This window comes from Sinohyriopsis cumingii, chromosome 1 (genome assembly GCF_028554795.1).
Source record: "Sinohyriopsis cumingii isolate HCF-2022 chromosome 1, ASM2855479v2, whole genome shotgun sequence".
Taxonomy (NCBI): domain Eukaryota; kingdom Metazoa; phylum Mollusca; class Bivalvia; order Unionida; family Unionidae; genus Sinohyriopsis; species Sinohyriopsis cumingii.
The window spans coordinates 12,971,273-12,992,699 of record NC_142961.1 but is presented as its reverse complement, the minus strand read 5'-3'; the positions used below and the strand labels follow the sequence as shown (position 1 = coordinate 12,992,699).

At 36.7% G+C, this 21,427-nt stretch overlaps 1 protein-coding gene across 1 annotated transcript in view; it reads right to left on the bottom strand.

Moving 5' to 3' along the window:
• Nucleotides 1–1,991, bottom strand: part of LOC149806428 (uncharacterized) — a 62,802-nt gene extending 60,811 nt beyond the window's left edge. Inside the window, exon 1 of the mRNA XM_089953142.1 lies at nt 1,887–1,991. The gene's annotated coding sequence lies outside the window, so the exon portion shown is untranslated. The remainder of the gene's footprint in view (nt 1–1,886) is intronic.
• Between the last annotated feature and the right edge of the window lie 19,436 nt (nt 1,992–21,427).

Below are 21,427 nucleotides of genomic sequence, written 5' to 3'. Positions count from 1 at the left end.
GTAGTGGTCACCCGCTAAGTTTCATGGATGTAGGACAAAACATATTTAGAGGTGAAATTATTACCCCTATGTGCATGCGCCAACGGTTGGAAGGGTCACATGAAACCATTTTCTCTTTTGTTTGGCGAACTATCATCAACAGGAGTTTGACGTTTCGTCCATGAAGTAAACAACATCATCATTAAAAATATAGATACTGGTAAAATATATATACAAATCGATACATTTAAGTGTTTGCACGGCTATGGAACATTAAAAAGTTAATTTTAAGATTATTGTTCTGGACAGTTATGTTCTAACAAAGGGTGGGAAAGATGAGTCTATCAAACTTTTGTGAGTTGCACCCAATGTATTTGTTTCTCCATATGTTTCACGTCATTTTCACCATAGTGAAATTACGTTAAATTGTGAATCAAATGTACTGTATCTGCACGACGTCTATTACCGCGTCATGACTATAATAACCACGATATTTAAGCATTTCCGAGAATAGTTGTGTAGTCACGGCGCTTGGGAACAATTCTTTAGTGGTGCCATTACTTTGCTACAAAGAAGTTCTTATATCGGTTGCCAAGCTTCCTCCTCCCCTCCTACATATAAGGTTCGTGAAGAATTGCCCCGTCACATTAAGGTGAATGTGAAATACTACGAAAATCTTAACTGCAAAAAAGAAACTAAAAACAGCGAAAAATTCGCCTTGCGCTGGGGGAGAGGACAATTACACCCCTACATCGGTCTTGCGGCGCATCTGAGTAGCTGTCATCATGCGTCCGATTTGAACGTAAACATATACTAAAGAAGTTCACATAGCCGTCAAGTTTAACAGTTGAAAGAAATACTCCATTTATTAGTAAAAACAAATTATCTCTGATTTCCCTTACAAGTACGCGTTTAAATAAGTGATCAAATCCCATTCATACGGTTATCCAGATAAAATACTTTTTTAGTTCCTCTCGTTTAATCGTTAAAAAAATCGTGCCTAGCACATTGAATCATCTGCTTCACATCGTAAACAATACAAGCAGAATTGTTATGACGTAGGTGTTTGGTAACAAAATTGTTATCTAACGCGGGGTTGTTGTTATTGTTGTAGGGTTTATCGCCATTTTTCAGCACACGATATGCTATACATGGCGGCCAGTATTACTGGTGGAGGAAGAACCCGGGAAAACCCCGGAAAGAACAACCGACCCACGAGAAGCTACTGGCAAGCTTTCTCACATACCCACATTGGCTGAATCTGAGACTCGAACCCTATCAGACAGAGGTGAGATGACAGTGATCCGTAACGGAGAGCGCCTTAGACCACTCGGCCACTCGGTGCCCCTGGCTATCGTTAAATTCACGAGTTCCCTTGCAGTGTGAGTTCTTAGATCAATAGTATAAAGCAACTTAATTGAACTATGTCATCCCTTCTAATTCATAAAAGATGCTTTCTAAATAAGAATTTACATTTTATGTTTACTGGGGTTAGGTTTAAATACATACATTCCATGTAAGAACATCAAAAATGATAATATTAAATGGATCTACTAACATTAGGGCAAGTAAAGATTTAAATTAAATGTATGAATATAATTTTGAAAATTTGTATTAAATCACGGGTGAAGGGGTGATTTATTGGCCTAGAACTGGCCTACCTCAAATGTGACCGAAAAAAATAAGCATGTGATAGAAAAATATTACAATGGTACAAAATGATACCAAACAGTTATTAAAATTCATATATCAAAAAGAAAGTTTAAAACTGAAAAGGAAGAAGCCCCAGTGGTCGGCAAAACTTTGACAGTTGCATTTCATACGACAAAAAGTACATAGAAAAATAAATCATCAAAGAACATTTCTGTGGCAGTTAAAATCGGATATCTTCTACATTTTCCACTTACCTCTGTTTAGCAAAACTAATGAATCAATGGAAAACCAAGAGGCGTTTGTGTACACTACTGCAAAACGAGGGTTTTTAAAGCCGCCTATTGGCAGTAGGCGGAGCCATTTAGCGGACGGTAGGAGTGGTTGGTACTTGCTATATTTAGTAAACAATTGGGCTCGGCTACGAACTTGTCAACTTGTAAATGTTGCTAAATAAAGACATGCGAGGTCTGACACATTTAAATGTAAAACTGTGTTGTCTGTGGAAATTGTAGATAACCCAGTCAAACTGGATTAGTGCAACAGGATCTTTTAAAATCATGCTATTGATTATTTCGGACTGACGTCATCACTGGCGTTGAAACGATCAAACAGCGCCATCATCTCTGACTCATTCGAATAAGTGATTGACTCTGTTTTTATCCTCTTAGACCTTTCATTTTTAGAGTGAAGAAAATCATTCGATCCTGGTAGTTTTTATTTTAAATACAAATATTTATAACCGATACCATGTTGAAATGTATTCCCAAGATTTTTCCAGATTCATTTTGAGAAATTCTATGATGACGAAATTAAACTCCTGTAAGGCAAAATGAAGGATAAGACCTGAGTAAACCAAAAGTGCTTACCTACCTGATACGGGCGTCAAGCCAGTTGGAGCCCGTATGTAAAAGTTACCGATTTATCGCATATGTAAAAAAATCTATTGCGGAGTTTGCATAAAATGCATATTATGTTTTTCATTGCTAGACTTTTATGTGACTGTAAGACGCGCAATGGTTTTTATGAACCCCTTCCTAAACTAACCGCTACTTTATATTGAAAATAGCAAATCGGTCAATCAAGGCGGCGTGCACATCGAGTGGAAACAGACTAATACATGTGGTGCATGTTATCCATAGTAGAACGTGCCGGGACTCGGGTGACCGCTTAGACGAGCAAGTGAAATCCCGCTGAATGGAATACTGTACTCTCGTTAGTTAAAAGAAATAACGTCCTGCATTTATTTAAAACTTATTTTCAGTTGGCTAATGAGAAGGTAGTATTCCATTCAGCGCGTTGTTCTTGCATATTAAGCAGGCGCGATGACCGCCATGTCGAGCAGTAGTGTGGGAAAATGGTCTGGCATTCCTTAAAGGTATGATATTAAGTCAAACTTTGGATATTCATACAAAGTCGAATGCCTGAGCTAAACGTCAGTACCAAATTATTACGCTACGCGAAATGTAGCTTGAAATAACAGCACTTATTCTTAAATGGGTCGCGCGAGAAAGGAGAGAAGTGTCCTCCCTTGTAGTTATTATATAGTACATGTATGACAGGTCAATTATAAGCAAAGATACGAGCCCCTGTACGCATCAAGTGGAAACAGACTAATACATGTGGTACATACTAAGCACAGTAGAACGTGCGGGGTCTCTGGTGACCGCATAGACGCGCCACAGTTTAAAAAATCCGTGTGTGTGAGAGAGAGATTTGGATTTTTAACGTAGCGGAACACTTTTTCATTCATATCGCTACGATGTCTGCAGTGTGACAGTTTATAGTGATATCTATCACTGGGACATCATGCCGCAGACCCACACAGTCACATTATCCTGACACCAGGCCTACTAAGCCTAGCATTAACCTCTTAATACCGAGCGCCAAGCGACGCAGCTGCTAGCACCATTTTTATAAGTCTTTGGTATGACTCGTCCGGGGTTCGAAACCACGACCTCCCGCATCCAAGGCGGACGCTCTAACCACTATGCCACTGGAGCCGTCTTTTTATAAACCCCTTGCTAGACTGTTGTATAACCGCGACACTATATTTAAAGGTCACTGGCCACATAAATTGTACAAACGTGTGATATTATAGTCATACAACACGCATTTTTTATGTATGCAATACCATAAATATGTTTAATAAGACTTAAAAATCCGCTTTTTTAAATGATAAAAATTATTTGGCAATCTCTGTAAACAATCGGCGGTTTCCGCGTGCCAAAAACGGATACGACATACATTTATTCCTTCTATTCAACTTAGCCATTCAAGTGTTTAATTTCCCCACGTAAATGTCTATGTGATATATCTTACGATCGTGCTTTTGTACAGCAAATATGGTGCACTGTGTTGCGAATGGATGTAACCAAACGAGTGATGATGGGACAAAATAGTTCTTTCTTTTTCCGAAAGACCCTGTTTACCAGGGAAAAAAGGTGGATTGAAGCTGTGGGATCGAATAGGACGAGGGATGGGAAAGTTGTTCCATTTATGCGGGATTATAGTCGATATATATATATATATATATATATATATATATATATATATATATATATATATATATATATATATATATATATATATATATATATATGTGTGTGTGTGTGTGTGTGTGTGTGTGTGTGTGTGTGTGTGTAATTTAAGTAGAACAAAATGTTTGAGACAATTTTTAAGCCTGTCATATAGAACAGTTTTCTGGAATAAAATGTAATAAATTTAAACAAAGTAAACTATCTTGATATTCTTCAAAAGAAAATAATCATACTTCGTAACGTACATGTATGTAAGAGAAAACACAAACTGACATATCTTGCTCATTCTAATTAAAATATTTATATACATTTATTTTGTATGCTAAAAAAATATATGCATCTGCACAACGACATTCTTAAATTTAAATTTTCCAGTAAAATTTTTAATATTGATTTATAAAACAATAATACTTAACAGATAATATTCTACAGAATACATTTTTCTAAGGGTAGCGTACATAAGATATTATAACAAATATATTTAATTTTAGGCTCCAGGTTGTAGCACTGCTGCATAGAAGACACACTTGATTATACATGAGAGAGAGAGAGAGAGAGAGAGAGAGAGAGTAATGGTGAGCATTTTGTCCGTGCTTAGTTGCTGCAATATGAAGCTCTTACAAGTTAATTTTATTGTTTGTTTTTATTTTTCAAGTTGATGTCTTAGTGTGTGCGCGTGTAAACTGAAAACCTGTCATTACTAGTAAATAACGTCAATCACATTTTGGTCTTTTATTCCATATAAATAAGAAACGAAATAATTTTGTGTTGAATTCGTGCACCCCCCTACTGCACGATACAATAAATAGATAAACAAAACACTTATTTGAAAATAAATTGAAAGAAACTAACCTTGCATTATTACCCTTTATTCCTTTTTTTTTCATCATGCGAAATTTATTAAAGAAAAAAATATATCCACCAACTTCGTATATGTAGCGGATACCGGCTGGCGTATGCATCCTTACCGTAGTGTTTAACGCTTATGTCAGAAAACAAAATCGCAAAACAGACGGGAATATCACCCGATTGCTTTAAGGCACCTGCCATTCACGCATGACAAGTTATAAGGTGTAAAATGACTAATATTGTATTGTGTCCAGGTTAACTGTACGATGGTATATCGCAAATGAAAATCATTATTTGAAAATACATTCACTGAGACCGCAAATGATAATCTTTTCGCTAGCATGGGTTACTAAAATATTATTAAAGCAAGTTATGGCTGTGTGTACTATTTACCTGTAAACAACAAATTATGATTACATATGGCAAACAAATAGAAGTTAGGGTGATGATTAAATAAACTGGCAGCGAGCAATAAACCCCTTGTTTAAACTGACCGACAGGATATCAAATACAAAGGTTATTTTATTACAAAGCAAGCCAACCCCGGAAACTGGCCGATAATTTTTGTGTGAAGTCGGCCGACATAAGGAAGCCAACTTTGGTTCCTGTGGATTCCTTTAAGTGTACAGATTTCTTTTTTGTTGACAAGGTCGACCGACGTGTAGTGGTCATCTGCAAAGGTTCATGGATGTAGCCGAAAACATGTTTAGAGGTGAAATCATTACCCCTATGTGCTGGCATCCACTTTTGGAAGGGTCACATGAAACTATTTTGGCTTTTGTTTGGCGACTATCAACAGGAGTTTGACGTTTCGCCCATGAAGTAAACAATAACAACAACAACAACAACAACATCATTAAAATATAGATACTGGTTAAAACAAATATAATTCGATACATTTAAGTGTCTGATTCCTTTTTACCAGTATTAAAGGGAATTTTGAAAATAAATTTAAACAATACACCCACATCGATGTAAAGTTGAACAGTAAATTAGTTTTCAATAGTTTCATCTAAACGTTCGACGCCCGTAATTTATAGTGTGTTTGTTTTCGACAACAAGAATCATTTACTTCGTCTTGTGGGGATAAATGTACGTAATTTCCGGTTGGCGTCCTCTGTAGGTGGGAAATCGTAGCTAAGGGTGAGTAACAGCGTTGTATACTTCTATTTCAAGTAATTCGATTATTAATGCTTCTTTACACTTGATGATTTTTTAAAATTCTTTTTGTGCGAGTAGAACTACTTTTAATCATATAATGCAAATCTGATGTAAAACGGAAAATGTTGGAGTATGGCTGGTTGACCTGTAATATAATAAATCGGTCAATGCTGGGTCACGGAATAAAGACGGCATGTACATCAAGTGGAAAAAGGCTAAAACACGTATTAGATAATGTCCAGAGTAGAATGATTGGGGTTTCGGGTGACCAAGCGGCCACGGGTAATTTCTTTCACAGATCACTGACATCTCACCTCAGTCATCGTAGTTCGAGTCTCAGGCTCAGCCAACGTGTGTGTAAGAAATCTTGCTAGTATTTTTCCGTCAGTCAGTGGTTATTTCAGAGGATCTACTTCGCGAGATACACTGGTCGCCTTTTATAACATCATTTGCTGAAAAATGGGTTAAGCTTACCGTCCATATCGTTTAGGCAAATTCGGTTTAAAGTGCTTATATTTGACAAGTCATAAAACTATGACGTGTGTGTATCCCTATGTTGATATTGAGGTCGATTACGCATAGATTTAATTGTACTCCAACAAGTTTTATAATTTTCTTCTTCATTGAACACTATATTTTCTCCCTTCTTTTTTTTTCTTCTTTTCTTATATAATGGACACTTTTATAAGATATCTTACCTTATACATTTCATGGCATATCTTGCAAGTTTATAAGCTGTCTTATTAAGTTAATAGATATGTAATACTTTAGGAATAAAAATCAAGTACCACTTACAGAACACACAGTACTAATTATATGGAAATATGGGAACCAGCCTGGAAATGGGTGATCCTAAAATAGTCTATATATGGGTTTGGGTGGCCAGGATTGGTTGAAAATGGAAGTTATTTTGTAGAAAAAAGATTCTTTGGAGAGTTTCTACTAGGTGTACCTTAAAAAATAGAGACATTGTTTTCTTGATGGAATTTTAGTTCTTTTAACAGTCTTGAGTTTGGAACACTCATTACAAGGGCCCCGAGTGGCCGAGTGGTCTAAAGCGCTCTCCGTTACGGAACATTGCCATCTCACCTCTGTCTGCGTGGGTTCGAGTCCAGGATTCGGCCAATGTGGGTATGTGAGAAAGCTTGCCATTAGCTTCTCGTGGGTTGGTGGTTCTTCATGGGATTTTCCCGGGTTCTTCATCCACCATTAATACTGGCCGCCATGCATAGTGATGAAAAATGGCGTTAAACCCCACAACAACAACAACAACGACAACACTCATTACTGAAATTAGCACCTGACTCTTTGTTGTGGCATTGAAAGAACATGTTTCAAACACATGCAGGTCAGAAAATTCCGCGGCTCATATCATTTTCTCTACACAGCAGCTGTCATCCAGATTTCATCTATACTGATAAATATAGGTTTGATCATAGAGCACTCAGAAATTTAAAGTTATTGAATTTTTAATATCCTGTTGTTTGCATAGGTTTGCTATGGGAACTGAATTAGTACCGTGAGACCTATCAACGGCGTTGACTGCGCTGGAGATAGGTTACTAGTTGTGTATTTGTTGCGAGGGAATGCTCGGATTACCAAATGCCACCATCCAGAGTGATCCTCTCTTTGATATTTTTAACAACAAAAATCAGGTATTGAAATTGTAAAATCTGCACATCACTTATCTGCACGGGCGTTCGCCAGATGGGTGGGGATTGGGTAGTAATTTGTTAAGAAAATATTCCATTCTCATCTGCACTTAATGTTGTCGGCTTGACTTCGCTGGATAAGATTTAGGAAAGGGGATGTCAACGTCTATTGCACACGCGCTGGTGGCTGAAGACCTCAATACGTGACAGGTACGTCCGTACACAGAGGCAGCAGAGAAATGTCTGGCTTGTGGTGGGTGCTGTCGATGGCTCACGGGTTTATCCTCGCCGTCGTTTTTACTCCAAGCCTTTTGTTTTGTCCATCTAGTTTGTTCAAAAGTGGCAGTGGCCCGGTGAACTGTACGTCGCCAGTTTTCACGGCCAGAAGCTTGTGATGCCCATTGGTGGTGATCGATGCCACAGGTCGTGAGGGTCTTTTTCAAGAAGTCTTTATATCTCTTTCGATGTGTCCCTCTATCACGTTGGCCAGTGGACAGTTCACCATACAGTGCCATCTTTGGCAGGTAATGTTCCTCGATCCTGGAGACGTGCCCTGCCCAGAGTAGCTGTGTCTTTATGAGCGTGGCCTCAACGCTGGTGATCCTAGTTTGATGACGTCAATGTTGATGATGAAGTCCCTCTAGTGGATGTTGAAGATGGTGCGGAGGCAGCGCTGATGGAAGCGTTCCAGGAGGCGGAGGTGGCAGCTGTAGGTGACCCAAGATTTTGCACCATATAGGAGGGTAGTCAGTACGACAGCAGCAGCAGAGAAGGCGAACAGACCTTTTGCTGAAACGTAACTTTGAAAACTAAAACCTCATACGAAAATAAAATAAAAAAATCTTGAAGTGATTAGAGAAATTCTCACACTTTTTTTTAATAAGTCACCTTAATTTTATCAAACTTTAATGTTTTTTGTTTACCCGTTGGGACATTTATTTGAGGTCGCGCCTCCTCTGCTGCTATAACTATCAACCAAATATTTTATTAAGACCCACACGATATCTTGTTCTGGGATCGTGTAAATTTATTGCTATAAATCCGTGTGGGGTAGTTTGTGCTTTTAAAAAGAAATTTTTAAATCTAATTGTGTCCATATCTCTGCTGCACCAAGATGGATGAATATTTCTCAGAGTATGTGTATCAACTCCGTTATATACAACTTAACTATTACAGTTGTCTCTGATCACTTTAGGTATTTGTGTGTATCGTTGTGTTACATATATCAGCATTTTTATGTCTGCCTCTGGAAAATATTCTAGCTGGATATGATTGTTTATCCAGCATTATATCATCGTATACAACTAAATTATTAATAAGTCCATCTAAATCATCAACACTCGGCGCTTCATCAATATCAGTTATACAATTAATTATATCCTCACCGCTTTCATTTATTTGAATATTATAGATATAAAACATCAAAATAATGTCCTCTGGCTTCAAAAGATCTTCTTTATTAAATGGTGTAGAAACATTTTCACGTGATGTAGATAAATTCTTGAAGGAAAATTACAAGATAGCCCCACCAAAATACTCGTCAGGAAGGTTCAAAGAAACACCATACGGTAGAGTTCCTGATAGAGGTATTAAGACGATATGTTAAATCTGACGAAGAAACAAATTGTCGAATATGATTCAATAAAGATGACAGATGCTCATATTAGAGTTTCGGTAGATGCAGTTAACAGACCTTTCTTTCAAATATTTGATGAATCATTCTGGATTGTTTTCCGGGCCGATGATGAAAGATTGGAGGATTGGATATCTGATCCCTTCATGGACGTATTTACACATGCAGTAAATAATCTTCCGCTTAAGAAGAAGCAAGAACTAATTTGTCTCATGGACACAAACGAACGATACATGAAAAAATCTTGTCAAATAATTGTTATACAATAATCTGAGATCTTATCTGATTATCATGATATGTGTTTTGTCACTGAGGAAGCTCTGAGGTCTTATCTGATTATCATGATATGTGTTTTGTCACTGAGGAAGCGTGGAGAATTTACTATATAATTATAATTTTTGACACTTCCTCACACACATGACATATATATATATATATATATATATATATATATATATATATATATATATATATATATATATATATATCTTCACATGACAAAAATATGAACATAGAAACATTATTTTGTTAATTTGAACTGATAACAAAATAAATCATCGGTCACTTGGGAAAGTACGGAAATCACTATAAAATATCAGCAGTTTCCCAAACTGATATTTGAAATTTCATCTGAAAATGTCAAAATTGAAATCAAATATAATCTATCAAAATGATGAATCATCATAGATTTGTTTGGACTGAGAAAAAATATGGAAGACGTATTTTGTCAGGAAGAATATTTAACGGGAAACTTAGAATAGTCTGTGTAATTGTTACGCGTAAATATATCATAGAATATAATTCAGTAGAATCAGTGTCAAGTTTGTTTGGTGTCCAATTGTGTAAAGTCGCCGAGTCGATTGGAGGACTTAATTATATTTAAACATTGAACGGTTCATTATGGTTATTATTCAGATCTGACGATACAAGATTGGAAGAATGGGTAACTGATCCTTTCGCTGATTTGTTTAAGAACACAATATCGTTTGTTGAAACAATTATAAATATTTCAGATTGACGAAATAATGTTTCTATGAGTCACAGTGAAAATATGTCATTACGTGTGTGAGGAAACTACGGATATTTTATATTTTATAGTGATTTCCGTACTTTCCTCAATGACAAACACATATCATGATGATCTTTGTTTTGTTAATGATACCTTAGAATGATGAAATAAATGTTATATCATGAATTTGGCGCCCTTGTTTCAAATAACAGAATGAAGCTATTCTTGACCAAAAAAAATTAATCACCATGATATATACATTTTTGATTAGAATGGAGAAGATAACTTTATTTCACGTAACGATAGAAATTCCTCAACCGTTGGAGGAGTTTGTCCTCTTCGTTTGTAATTATCAATCGTTGTTCTATATATACTTCCGCCGCAACTAGAACAAAGTTGATATTGACCTCTGACGCCTCTTTTACATTTTATACAAGGTTTTGGTCCTTCAGAATTTCCTTCCTTTGAGAATTTCATATGTACTCCACAAAATTTATCATAACATCTTTTCCCACATACTTTAAGTGATCCTTGTGGCAGCCATTGACAATTGTTTGTCTCTAAAAGTGGTGTTGGCATATTATATATAATATACTTTCAATTTTTTAATTAGAAGTAAAAATCAATTAGAAACAAGAATATAATATAATATGACAAAGAATAAAATATATATGGAGAAGAAAGAGACGACAGAAAATAATGACATTGACACTAAAAATAAACATTACAAATACAAATACCAATACAAATTCGCACGAGTGTGATATATTTTGTGAGTTGTTTCCGGAAGATTTTCCGGTGAATGAGAAAACGACCGACTATATAAATACCATAAATTTAAATAAAAATATTTCTGAAAATGATGGCAAATAACAGTTTATTTGTCATAAAAATAATCCTAAAAACACAGACGAAGAATATTTTATTTGTCTGGAAAATGATCTTGATTATGTTTATCCTGAATATATACTTGAATCAAGTCCTGCCGAAGTTTTGTTAGATATTGCCAAGGATAATTATTTCATCCTGAGAGATTATTATTCCTTGATGAATATTTCTTCGTTAAAAAACAACTCTGTGCATGTTGATAGTAAATTCGATGCGATAAAAGCATTACGAAGCAGTACGATGAGTGAATATGTCCTTCCCGGAATAATAATTCAACATTTTAATAAGTTTTATTTATTTGTATCTGAGTAGGATTTTGAGCGAGTTGCTAGCGAATTTATCAATGAATATTCAGTTAATGAAATTATACCAGAATTTAGGTTGAGATATTCGATCTTTGATATTGACTCATTTTTCAAGTGTAGAACTATTTACACAGATTACAAAGAAAAAAATAAGGAATTTTATAATAACTGACAAAAAATAGACACAGAAGATATCATTCATTATTTCTCAGGTCTATGTAATTGTTCACGATCGAAAGTATATCTTTTTGAAACAACCAAAGAATATCATATTATTTGTAAATCTGATTCTGTAACTTTAGAACAACAAAAAGAATTAACCAAGAAAGTTAAAACTGACAATTCCGAATGGAATGTTGATCCACAGGCCGGATTTCACAGTATCAAACTTACAAATACGAGATCCTATAAACCAGGCACAATAACAAGAAATAAACGATGCATTTCACACGAATATGTTTCTATGTCCGAATCACTTGCATGTCCAACCAACATTCAGCGCAAGGAAATAAAATGTACTGAGAAAGAAGATAAACAACATTTTTATTATTCTGATGATATACCGAATGAAGATCTAGAAATAATATCTTCTGAATTAACGGGTCAATCAGATCAATTGTTACGTATTGTTTCATGTAGCGGAAATGCTTATAATGTTAGACGAAATCCTGGTCATTATTATAACATCTGTGAACGAAATCACGGTATAACTCCAAGTGGACATATCGACGTTAAATGTAATAATTGTATCGTTATATTCAATCCTGATCGTTATATTGTAATTTGTCCAAGTTCATAGAAAGGAAGGAGAATAGTTATTAATCGTGGAGAAGAGTATATTGACGAAGAAATAAAGAAGTTCATTTCAGGTGAAACAAATAACACTGTAATATCAGAGGTTGTCTATCAATTACCTGAGAAACAAAAAGACCCTGACTATATTAAATTTCTACTGAAATATAAACGCAAACAAATTTACCCAGGATAATTTACTACGAAAACTGCCGATTATAATTACACATCAGCTCCTGTTCATGAAGGTGGTCCTGGATGTTCTGTAATCAGGATTGTTGATTATATTGATGGTTCTGCATGTGGAATGGGTAAATCAGAAGCGGCCTGGAAATCTGTGTCTTCTTATCAATATGTGTTGATAGTAAGTTACCGAAAAACATTTACTTAAAAGATTAAATCTGACTATAACATTGAATCGTATTCCAATATCACTGGTGATATATTATTCAAGCCTGACGATAAAAGCAAAGTCATCGTTCAAGTAGAATCACTTCACAGAGTAAAAGGAGTTCCTGATGTATTAATCGTTGATGAATGGCACGGAATACGCAGAAAAATATTCAGAAGTGTAAAATCGTATAAGAAATACTGGGATAGATTGTCATCATTATTAAATTTACCAGGTCGTGTTATTGTTCTTGACGCAGACGTTAATGATGATTATCTAAGGTTATTCAGAATGCTCAGGCCGAACACGAGTTTTGTTCTTAACGAGTATAAACTGTTATCATGGTAAGAAATTTATCGTTAAAAGCTCCCATAAAGACAATATAATCGATTTGTTGGACAAAATAACAATTATAAAAAAACATCTTCACAAGGCGAAAAATAGCCATATTTACTCATTATAAGGCCAATATGAATTCAGTGGAAGGTCTTGCAAAAATATTACAATCACAGGGATATCGTGTGAGATATTATCACGCGGATACCGGATCCGACACAAAATAAGTTAGATTTTGCAGATGTCAAAAACGCATATAATGATATTGATGTCGTCATATTTAACCATACACTTGAAGTGGGAGTTAGCATAACCGATCCAATATTTACTATATTGTTTGTATTTTCATATGAACTAGGATCGGTTGAGGCAGCGAAACAAGCATTACACAGATTTCGATTTATTATTCATCAACACCAAAAACAAGTCCTGGTAAAATACCACTAAATTGTGTTGATATCAAGAAGTTAATCATCAACAGTGAGAAGTCACTTTCTGACGAAATAAAATTACACAGAGCTCCTAACTCGGATGAACTATCAACATCATGCGGAATTGCACATTTACAAGATCTCGCGGAGGAAAATATCTCCAGAAATTTCTTCACGCCGAGATCAGTTTCAATGATGAAAGATACTGGTTATGAAATTATACAAACTGAACCAGACGATTACGATACTTGGCTATCCAAGAAAAATACAGTAATAAAACATGACAATACAAACATTAACGAATTTCTAAAAACAAGCGTTGGTGATCGGATCAAAAATGCTGGACTAGATATTGATGTTGTCGAAGATAACAATAATTCTGTTGTCAAGGAAGAAAATGATGATCCTGTTATCTTACCCGTTATCGAAAAAATAAACCAACATTAAAATATTACAAATATAATCCAGACGAGATCTTAGAACCATACGTTGCAAAGAAGAAATATCTTAACAGCCTGTTTCAGCGTAACGTTTCAACATTACCGGCATATCAGATTGAGAAATTATACAAACAGTCTCATCGTTTCATATTGACCAAACAGATTATTGTTGATAAATTCAATAACGGCAAGTCGATTAGCAGTAAAAAGTTCAGATCTGATAAAATCAGTCCTTGTGAAAAGATTAATCTGATAAGAGATTTCATTGCAGCCACCCACGCCATGTTTCCCCAAAACGGCTTTCCAGGCTTCTGAGTCTTGGCCCACTCTGGCATTGAAATCTCCGAGGATGATTATTTTGTCACTCTCTGGGACGCTCTTTAGAAGATTGCGCTGGTCAGCGTAGAATCTATCCTTTTCAGAAAGATCTACCTGGAGTGTTGGAGCATATACACTGAAGAGTGTGGCGTGTTGTTGGTTTCCTAACGGGAGATGCATGGACATGATGCGGTTGGTGTGACCAGTGGGAAGGTTTGTTAACTTGGTGGCGATTGAGTCCTTGACCATGAAACCGACTCCTTAAAAGTCGTTTTTCAGTCTTTGGTTTTCCTGACCAGTAGAGTTTGTATCCAGCACCGAGTTCTCTCAGACTTCCTTCCTCTGAAAGGCGGACTTCACTAAGCTCAGCAATGTCAACAGCAAGGCGAGAGAGTTCGTGTGCGATTAAGACAGAGCTTCGTTCTGGTATGTTGCTGTCGGTTGAGGTTAACATAGTTCTGATGTTCCAACAAGCCAGTTTTAGTTTTTTTTCCCTTGATGTGAGGCAGGTGGGACATGCCTTGTTTTTTCTGTTATGTTTCGACTGCATTGGAAGATGCCCGTTGGCTGCGACAGGCCAACTGGGGTGTGTGTGTGTTAGGAGACAAGCTTTGATTAGGCCACCTTTTCTAGGCCCTTCTCCATGCGGAGCAAGCAGTGCTGTCCCTAGAAAAGGCTGCTTAGTCACTCAGGCTGCTGACAGGTGATGGTGTCGTCTCCGGATCAACACCAGGCGGCCAAAGGCCTGAGTCGCTTGCATGTTGGATTGGGACTGCGCAGTCTACGCAAACTGTCCCCACCCTTTAAACATGGGGTTCATCTGCCATGGCCCAGCAAGCCATGGCGGTGACAGCGATGTCCACGGGCCGTAGGTTATATATCGGAGTTTCTCTCTGCTAGGCAGATGGCCAACCATGGCTGAAGAGATCTGCCTTCCCTGCTATTTCGAACCATAGCTGCTTAGCCACAGCCGCAATCCACTAATACATATGGTACGCCCTGGTCCCGAACACTTGGCTGTTGATCTGAAGAGACCTTACGCACAATCCGAATATATATATATATATATATATATATATATATATATATATATATATATATATATATATACACATAATTGTCTTTACACTAGTGAATTCCTCCGTCGAATCTCTTCATTGACTGAGTCAATGTCGCACGCGCCAGTGGGAAGTATAACATTCCCACATGACGCCACTGTTCAACAAAAATACAAACAAACTATTTACCGGAAGACATCCGAACGGCCGCGATCGGCTACTAGGCCAAATCTACTACATGCTCATGGACGCTATTAAGATCGGCCTGTGCTGATTGGTGAAGAAAAAGTCGCATTAAATTCTGATATCGTTTCTGATATTGTAATCATCGAGGTGGCGCTCGGGGTTGTATTTCAACAAGGCGCTGCATCACATTATTTATTTATTACCATGGGTCGTCGATATCTTCAGTGAGTTCGTCCAACAACTTGCGAAATGTGGCGGGTCCATCAAATTAATGCGGCCTCATTGATGACTTGCGGTGCGTTGTTGTCAGCCTTCAGCGACCTCACAAGCCTTTCAAGATTTTAGCGACTTGTTTGTTGTTTCGCGTGTCGGTTTAATTAGCGGTACAAAGGTTTGTTCAAAGCTCTCTGTGAGGGTTTCCCGTGCCGATTGTCGCGACAGTATCAAATGCTGGACACATTTACGGGCACCTGTGTAATTGCAGAGAAGTTCTAGTTGTTGAATAATAATTGATGTTGGTGTTAATAATGTAGTACAATTAAATATATTTTTTATATTTAAATGTTTCAGTGTTACAAAACAGGTTTTCGGTGACAAACTTTTATGACAGTATCATAGTACTAATTAAAAAATTTAAGCACGTATATATGGGGAAAAATCTGGTGATATTGTATTTTTATCCTCAGATATATTTCAATTGTATTTTTATTAATTACAGACTAGTTCGAGATTATGATCTTTGTGTTAAGTTCTCTAAAATTTCATTTACTGTATCAGATGATATATATATATATATATATATATATATATATATATATATATATATATATATATATATATATATATATATATATATTTATATCACATACAAATACATATATTTGTACTTTAAATGGAGTTAAGATGTGCTCATTGCAACTGTATATTTGACCGAGTGAATAAACTCCTCAAATCCCTGCGAGTGTGTCCGCTTGAAAATGTAGTTCTACGATTTTTCTTGTTATTCACAATCACATACGCAAATTGATAAGTTGATTGTTTTCTTTTTCAGTTTCTATTTTTTATTTACATTTATTAAATCAATATAAGACACACTCGTGATTTAAGCATGAAATATGTTTTTTTTTTTGTTTTTTTTCTTTAATTTTTTTTTATGAAGAAAGTAGTACACTGCAAACACTGTTAGCTTCTATACCTGTACTGTCAGGCATTCACGTACTGGAAGGTAGCGTGGAATAGAAAAAAAGTGAAATGACGAACCACAAGAGGTAATTAAAATATTTTAATATATTGACAGTTCATCTAAGTCATTATTCTGCTATAATTAACATTTCTAAAGATTATAAAATTCTCTCCTCTTCCACCTCCTCTGGACGGCTTGACTAACATTACCATCATTCATAGGTCCAGAGACAATCGTCCTATGACACAAGCAAAAATCCCACAACGCTCGTATTTTCATGAATTTTCACCCGTATCTAGCTACGAAAATCCAGAGAGAGAGAGAGAGAGAGAGAGAGAGATTTAGATTTATATTAATTAATAATCGATATTTAGAACATTATAATAGGTTTAAAAACAAAACCAAAGGATTAAAACACAATACAGTATGTGCCCTCGTAACCGACGGCCCAGTGTGTGTCGACTGGTGATTGCAACTATGTATCATTGATATTATAATCACTGTTAGATTGATCCCAAGGAAAGCGTAAAGATACCGTTACGACGAACCAGATTATTGTAGGTTACTTGGTACAAGTTCAGTTTTAATGTTTCGTCCAGCGCAATATGTTTTTCTCTCTCACTCCAGATTTGTGCTTATTTTGTCATTTACGCATAAGAGGGGAATGGAAAAAAAAAAGAAACGAATCCAATGAAATTGTGTACCATTTTAATATCATTCAGAAAATAGGGCTATTAATACTTTTTTATCGTTATTTTCATATGTCATTTATGATTAATAAATGAGTAGAAATTCATCATTGATCTATAGGCCTGCGGTTGAATGAATCTTTATATGTTCATATTATTGCGCCGTGGGCGGTTCACAATTTGCTTTATACCAACACTTTAAATGCTATGTTATTTTTAATGTATGTGGTATAAATGAATAAATAAATAAATAAACACATTAAATGCCATGTTATTTTTAATGTATGTGGTATAAATAAATAAATGAATAAACATATATGTGTGTGTGTGTGTGTGTGTGAACAACTTTCTGACCGCTCGGATTGTCTAGTGCTTTAAGCATCCGCCTCGGATGCGGGCGGTAGTGGTCTCGGCGCTCAGCATTAAGAGTTTAGTGGTAGTACTGGTCGGCCTGGTGTCAGGATAATATTACTGGGAGGGTCATCATGGTACACGTCTGCGGCATGATACCCCAGTGTTAGATATCACTATAAACTTCCACACTACAGACAGCGTAGCAATATGAATGAAAAATTGTTAAAGGTACGTTAAAAATCCTAATCGCACACAAAAACTTTCCAAATGATAAATATGTGTATGTGGGTCGCTTTTGTCGGCTGGTATAGGCCATACAAGAATTACAAAGTGCGGAATACAGTCAATTTTGTTACGTGCAAATGTGCACGTATGTGAAAAAGAATTCCATTCTTGTACAATATACCTTGTCTATGAATAAAACTTAGTAGGTACCTGCGATTTGCAGTTCCAGATGAATTCATTCTGTGGGAGTTAAAATTTAGAACATGGTAATTGACTCATTGATTATCGGCAAAATTACCCCAGTAGTGTCCGGTGACATGCATTTAATGTTCTGTATTTATGTTATGCTTAATCAGCACAACATTGGATATACAGTGCTACGTAAGATTAAAAATCCTCAAAAAGCCGCACAAAGCAAATAAACAGCAAAAAGGGGAAAATCATTAAAACAATAAATTGCACACACATACAGGTGCACGCACGCACACATCACTTTTTAAAATCTCCAAAACTTGTCCAAGTGGCTGTGTGGTCTAAGGCGTTCGCCTTTACAGATCTCATCTAGATCAGCGTGCTTTCGAGTCTCGACCAAAGTGAGTATATGAGAAAACTTGCCAGTATCTTCCCGTGGGTCGGTGATTCTTTCTAGGATCTTCCTCCACCAAATGTACTGGTCGACATGTGTAGCTTATTATGTACTTAAAAAAATGGTGTTAAAAATTACAAAACCAAACTTTGAAAAGTCCAAGAGCAAGGTTTCCTCCATTAGTAGATTCACACGTCCCGCAAGAGGGTGGATAGGGCCCATTCATCACCTATCCTGGAGAAGGCACAAAACGCACACACCCGAACGCGCGTGCGCTTTCATGTTCTTCTACATTATTCCGTGTCATTCAACTAGGTCTCATGGTGTACGTTTCTAAAATGTTTCGCCATGTTTTCGTTTTCCTTTTTTTTTTTTTTTTTGGGTGGGGTGGGGATTATTTTTACTTCAGTTTGTTTGCTAGTATGCAGTGAAATATCTGTTTAGTTCCATTTCGTCTACTCAGTTTGCAAACATTTCCAGCATGTTCGTACCAATTATAAACAAGTTTCACGTTTTTGCAGTAAAGAAACGATGTCATTTTTTGTGGCCACGTTGTCGGTTTGGATAATCCATGTTCTATCCAAAATAATACCAGGAACTAGATGAAGTATTTAGTAACGACCAGAACAAGAATAATAAACGTGACCATTGTGTGGATTTATTAATGTTTTCGAGATAATGTAATGTACATTCCTAACTTGTGTGTGGTTCATCACACTTCCGACAAATGCATTCAAAAACTTTATTTTATCACGGTTGAACATGTAGCACTTCACGAAACAACTTGTCCCTGAGTTTTCTTAGATTTTTGATCATGGATGAATGAAACATATGCCAGCCCTATGCAAAACCTGAGTGACTTTACGTATCGGATTTTTTTTTGGTGAACATTAGATCTACGCTTAGCAAACAAGGATAATAGTACTGGCAAAATCGAATCCTGTATGGAGACCGCTCCGGTGGCCTAGTAGTTGGAGCGTCCGCCTCGGATGCGGGCTGTCGTGGGTTCAAACCCCAGCTGAGTCATACTAAAGACTTATAAAAATGGTACAAGCAGCTGCCTCGCTAGGCGCTCAATATTACGAGGTTAGTGTTGGGACTGGTCTGCCTGGTGTTAGGATAATATGACTGGGAGGGACATAATGTTACATGTCTGCGCCATGATGTCCCAGTGGTAAACATCGTTATAAACTGCCACACTTGAAACATCGTAGCCATATGTCTGACATTTTTTTATCGATATGTTACAAATCCAAATCACACACACACACACACAAACACACACACACACACACACACACAAATCCTATATGATTTTTTAAAAACAAAGTTATGTTGACCGAGCAGCAGAGGGGGCGAATCGGACATTTTGTCCAATCGTTATTTTGCTTAATTATTACTTTCTGCAACTCAACGATCTAGTGTCGTCAGCGCCAGGTAAAAAAAAAACGACGACGTCGTTGGGGGATCGTCCAAACGTCATTTGGTTTAATTAACACCTTCTGCGCGTCGATCCCCAGCGTCGTCAGCGTCCGGTAAGCACATCGACGACCGCGTCGATGTCATCGCCCCCCTCTGCTGCTAAGTGGTTATTTACAATGAAAATTATTTACAACTAACCGAATATTTGGTCAAGTCCGATACGATATCGTGTCCGAGGATCATGTAAATTTATCGTTATGAATCCATGTGGGGTCGACTGAGCATGACTAAAAAAGTTTCGAAAAACATTAAAGTCCATGTCACCGCCGCACCATGTCTGCCAAATATTTCGTAGCGTGTGTGTATCAACGCCGTTGAATACAGCAAGAATATTACAGTTGTCTCTGATTACTTTTGGAATCTGAGTGTATCGTTGAGTGACATATATCACGTCGGTGTTTTTATGCCTGCCTCTGGAAAATATCCTAGCTGGGTTTTTTTGATTGTCTAACATAACATCATCGTACACGACTAGATTGTTAACGTCGCCATCAATATCATCAATGCCTGGTGCATCATTGATATCTGTAATAAACTCAATAACATTTTTTTCAGCGATCGCTGATGCATTCTCGTTGAAATCTTTCAACACCTCGTAGCATCGTTGATCATCTACGCTAGGAGCAACCAAATACAACTTATCCCACTTCATCCATCTCATTATTAAATTGAGTAACAATTGCGTCTTGCCGGATCCAGATGGTCCGATGATAATCATCCGGATCGAGTTTGGTAACGCTGCAACATGCTTAACTGGTTCTCTTGTTTTAGTCGCCGAAAAATCAATTATATTCATATTTCTATACATAAATTATGGATCTATATTGTGTGAAGTGTAGAGTGCGTACTGGCACAAATGATATGACAACCGTTACGACAAGAAATAACAGATCGGCGCTTACTGGTAAGTGTGTACAATGCGGTACAAAGAAATTTAGATTTATTTCTATTAGACCCGGAGATGTTTTAAAAAAAAGCGAGGAGGTGACATCGCAGCCAAATTGGCAAAACTCCCCGGAACACCGTGGGCAAAGTATCCAGGAGAAAAACACCTCCCAGGATATAACTACTGTGGCCCCGGAACACGATTAGATATTAGACTCGATGATCAAAATCAGCCCAAACCCGGTGAGTATCCAATAAACGCTATCGATAAGGCGTGTCATGCTCATGATGTTGCTTACAAAAGTAGCGATCTGCAACAGCGTCATATCGCGGATGTAAAATTAATTCACGCGCTAAATGCTATTCCTGATAAATCCGTCAAAGAAAAATTGGCCTCATGGTTGG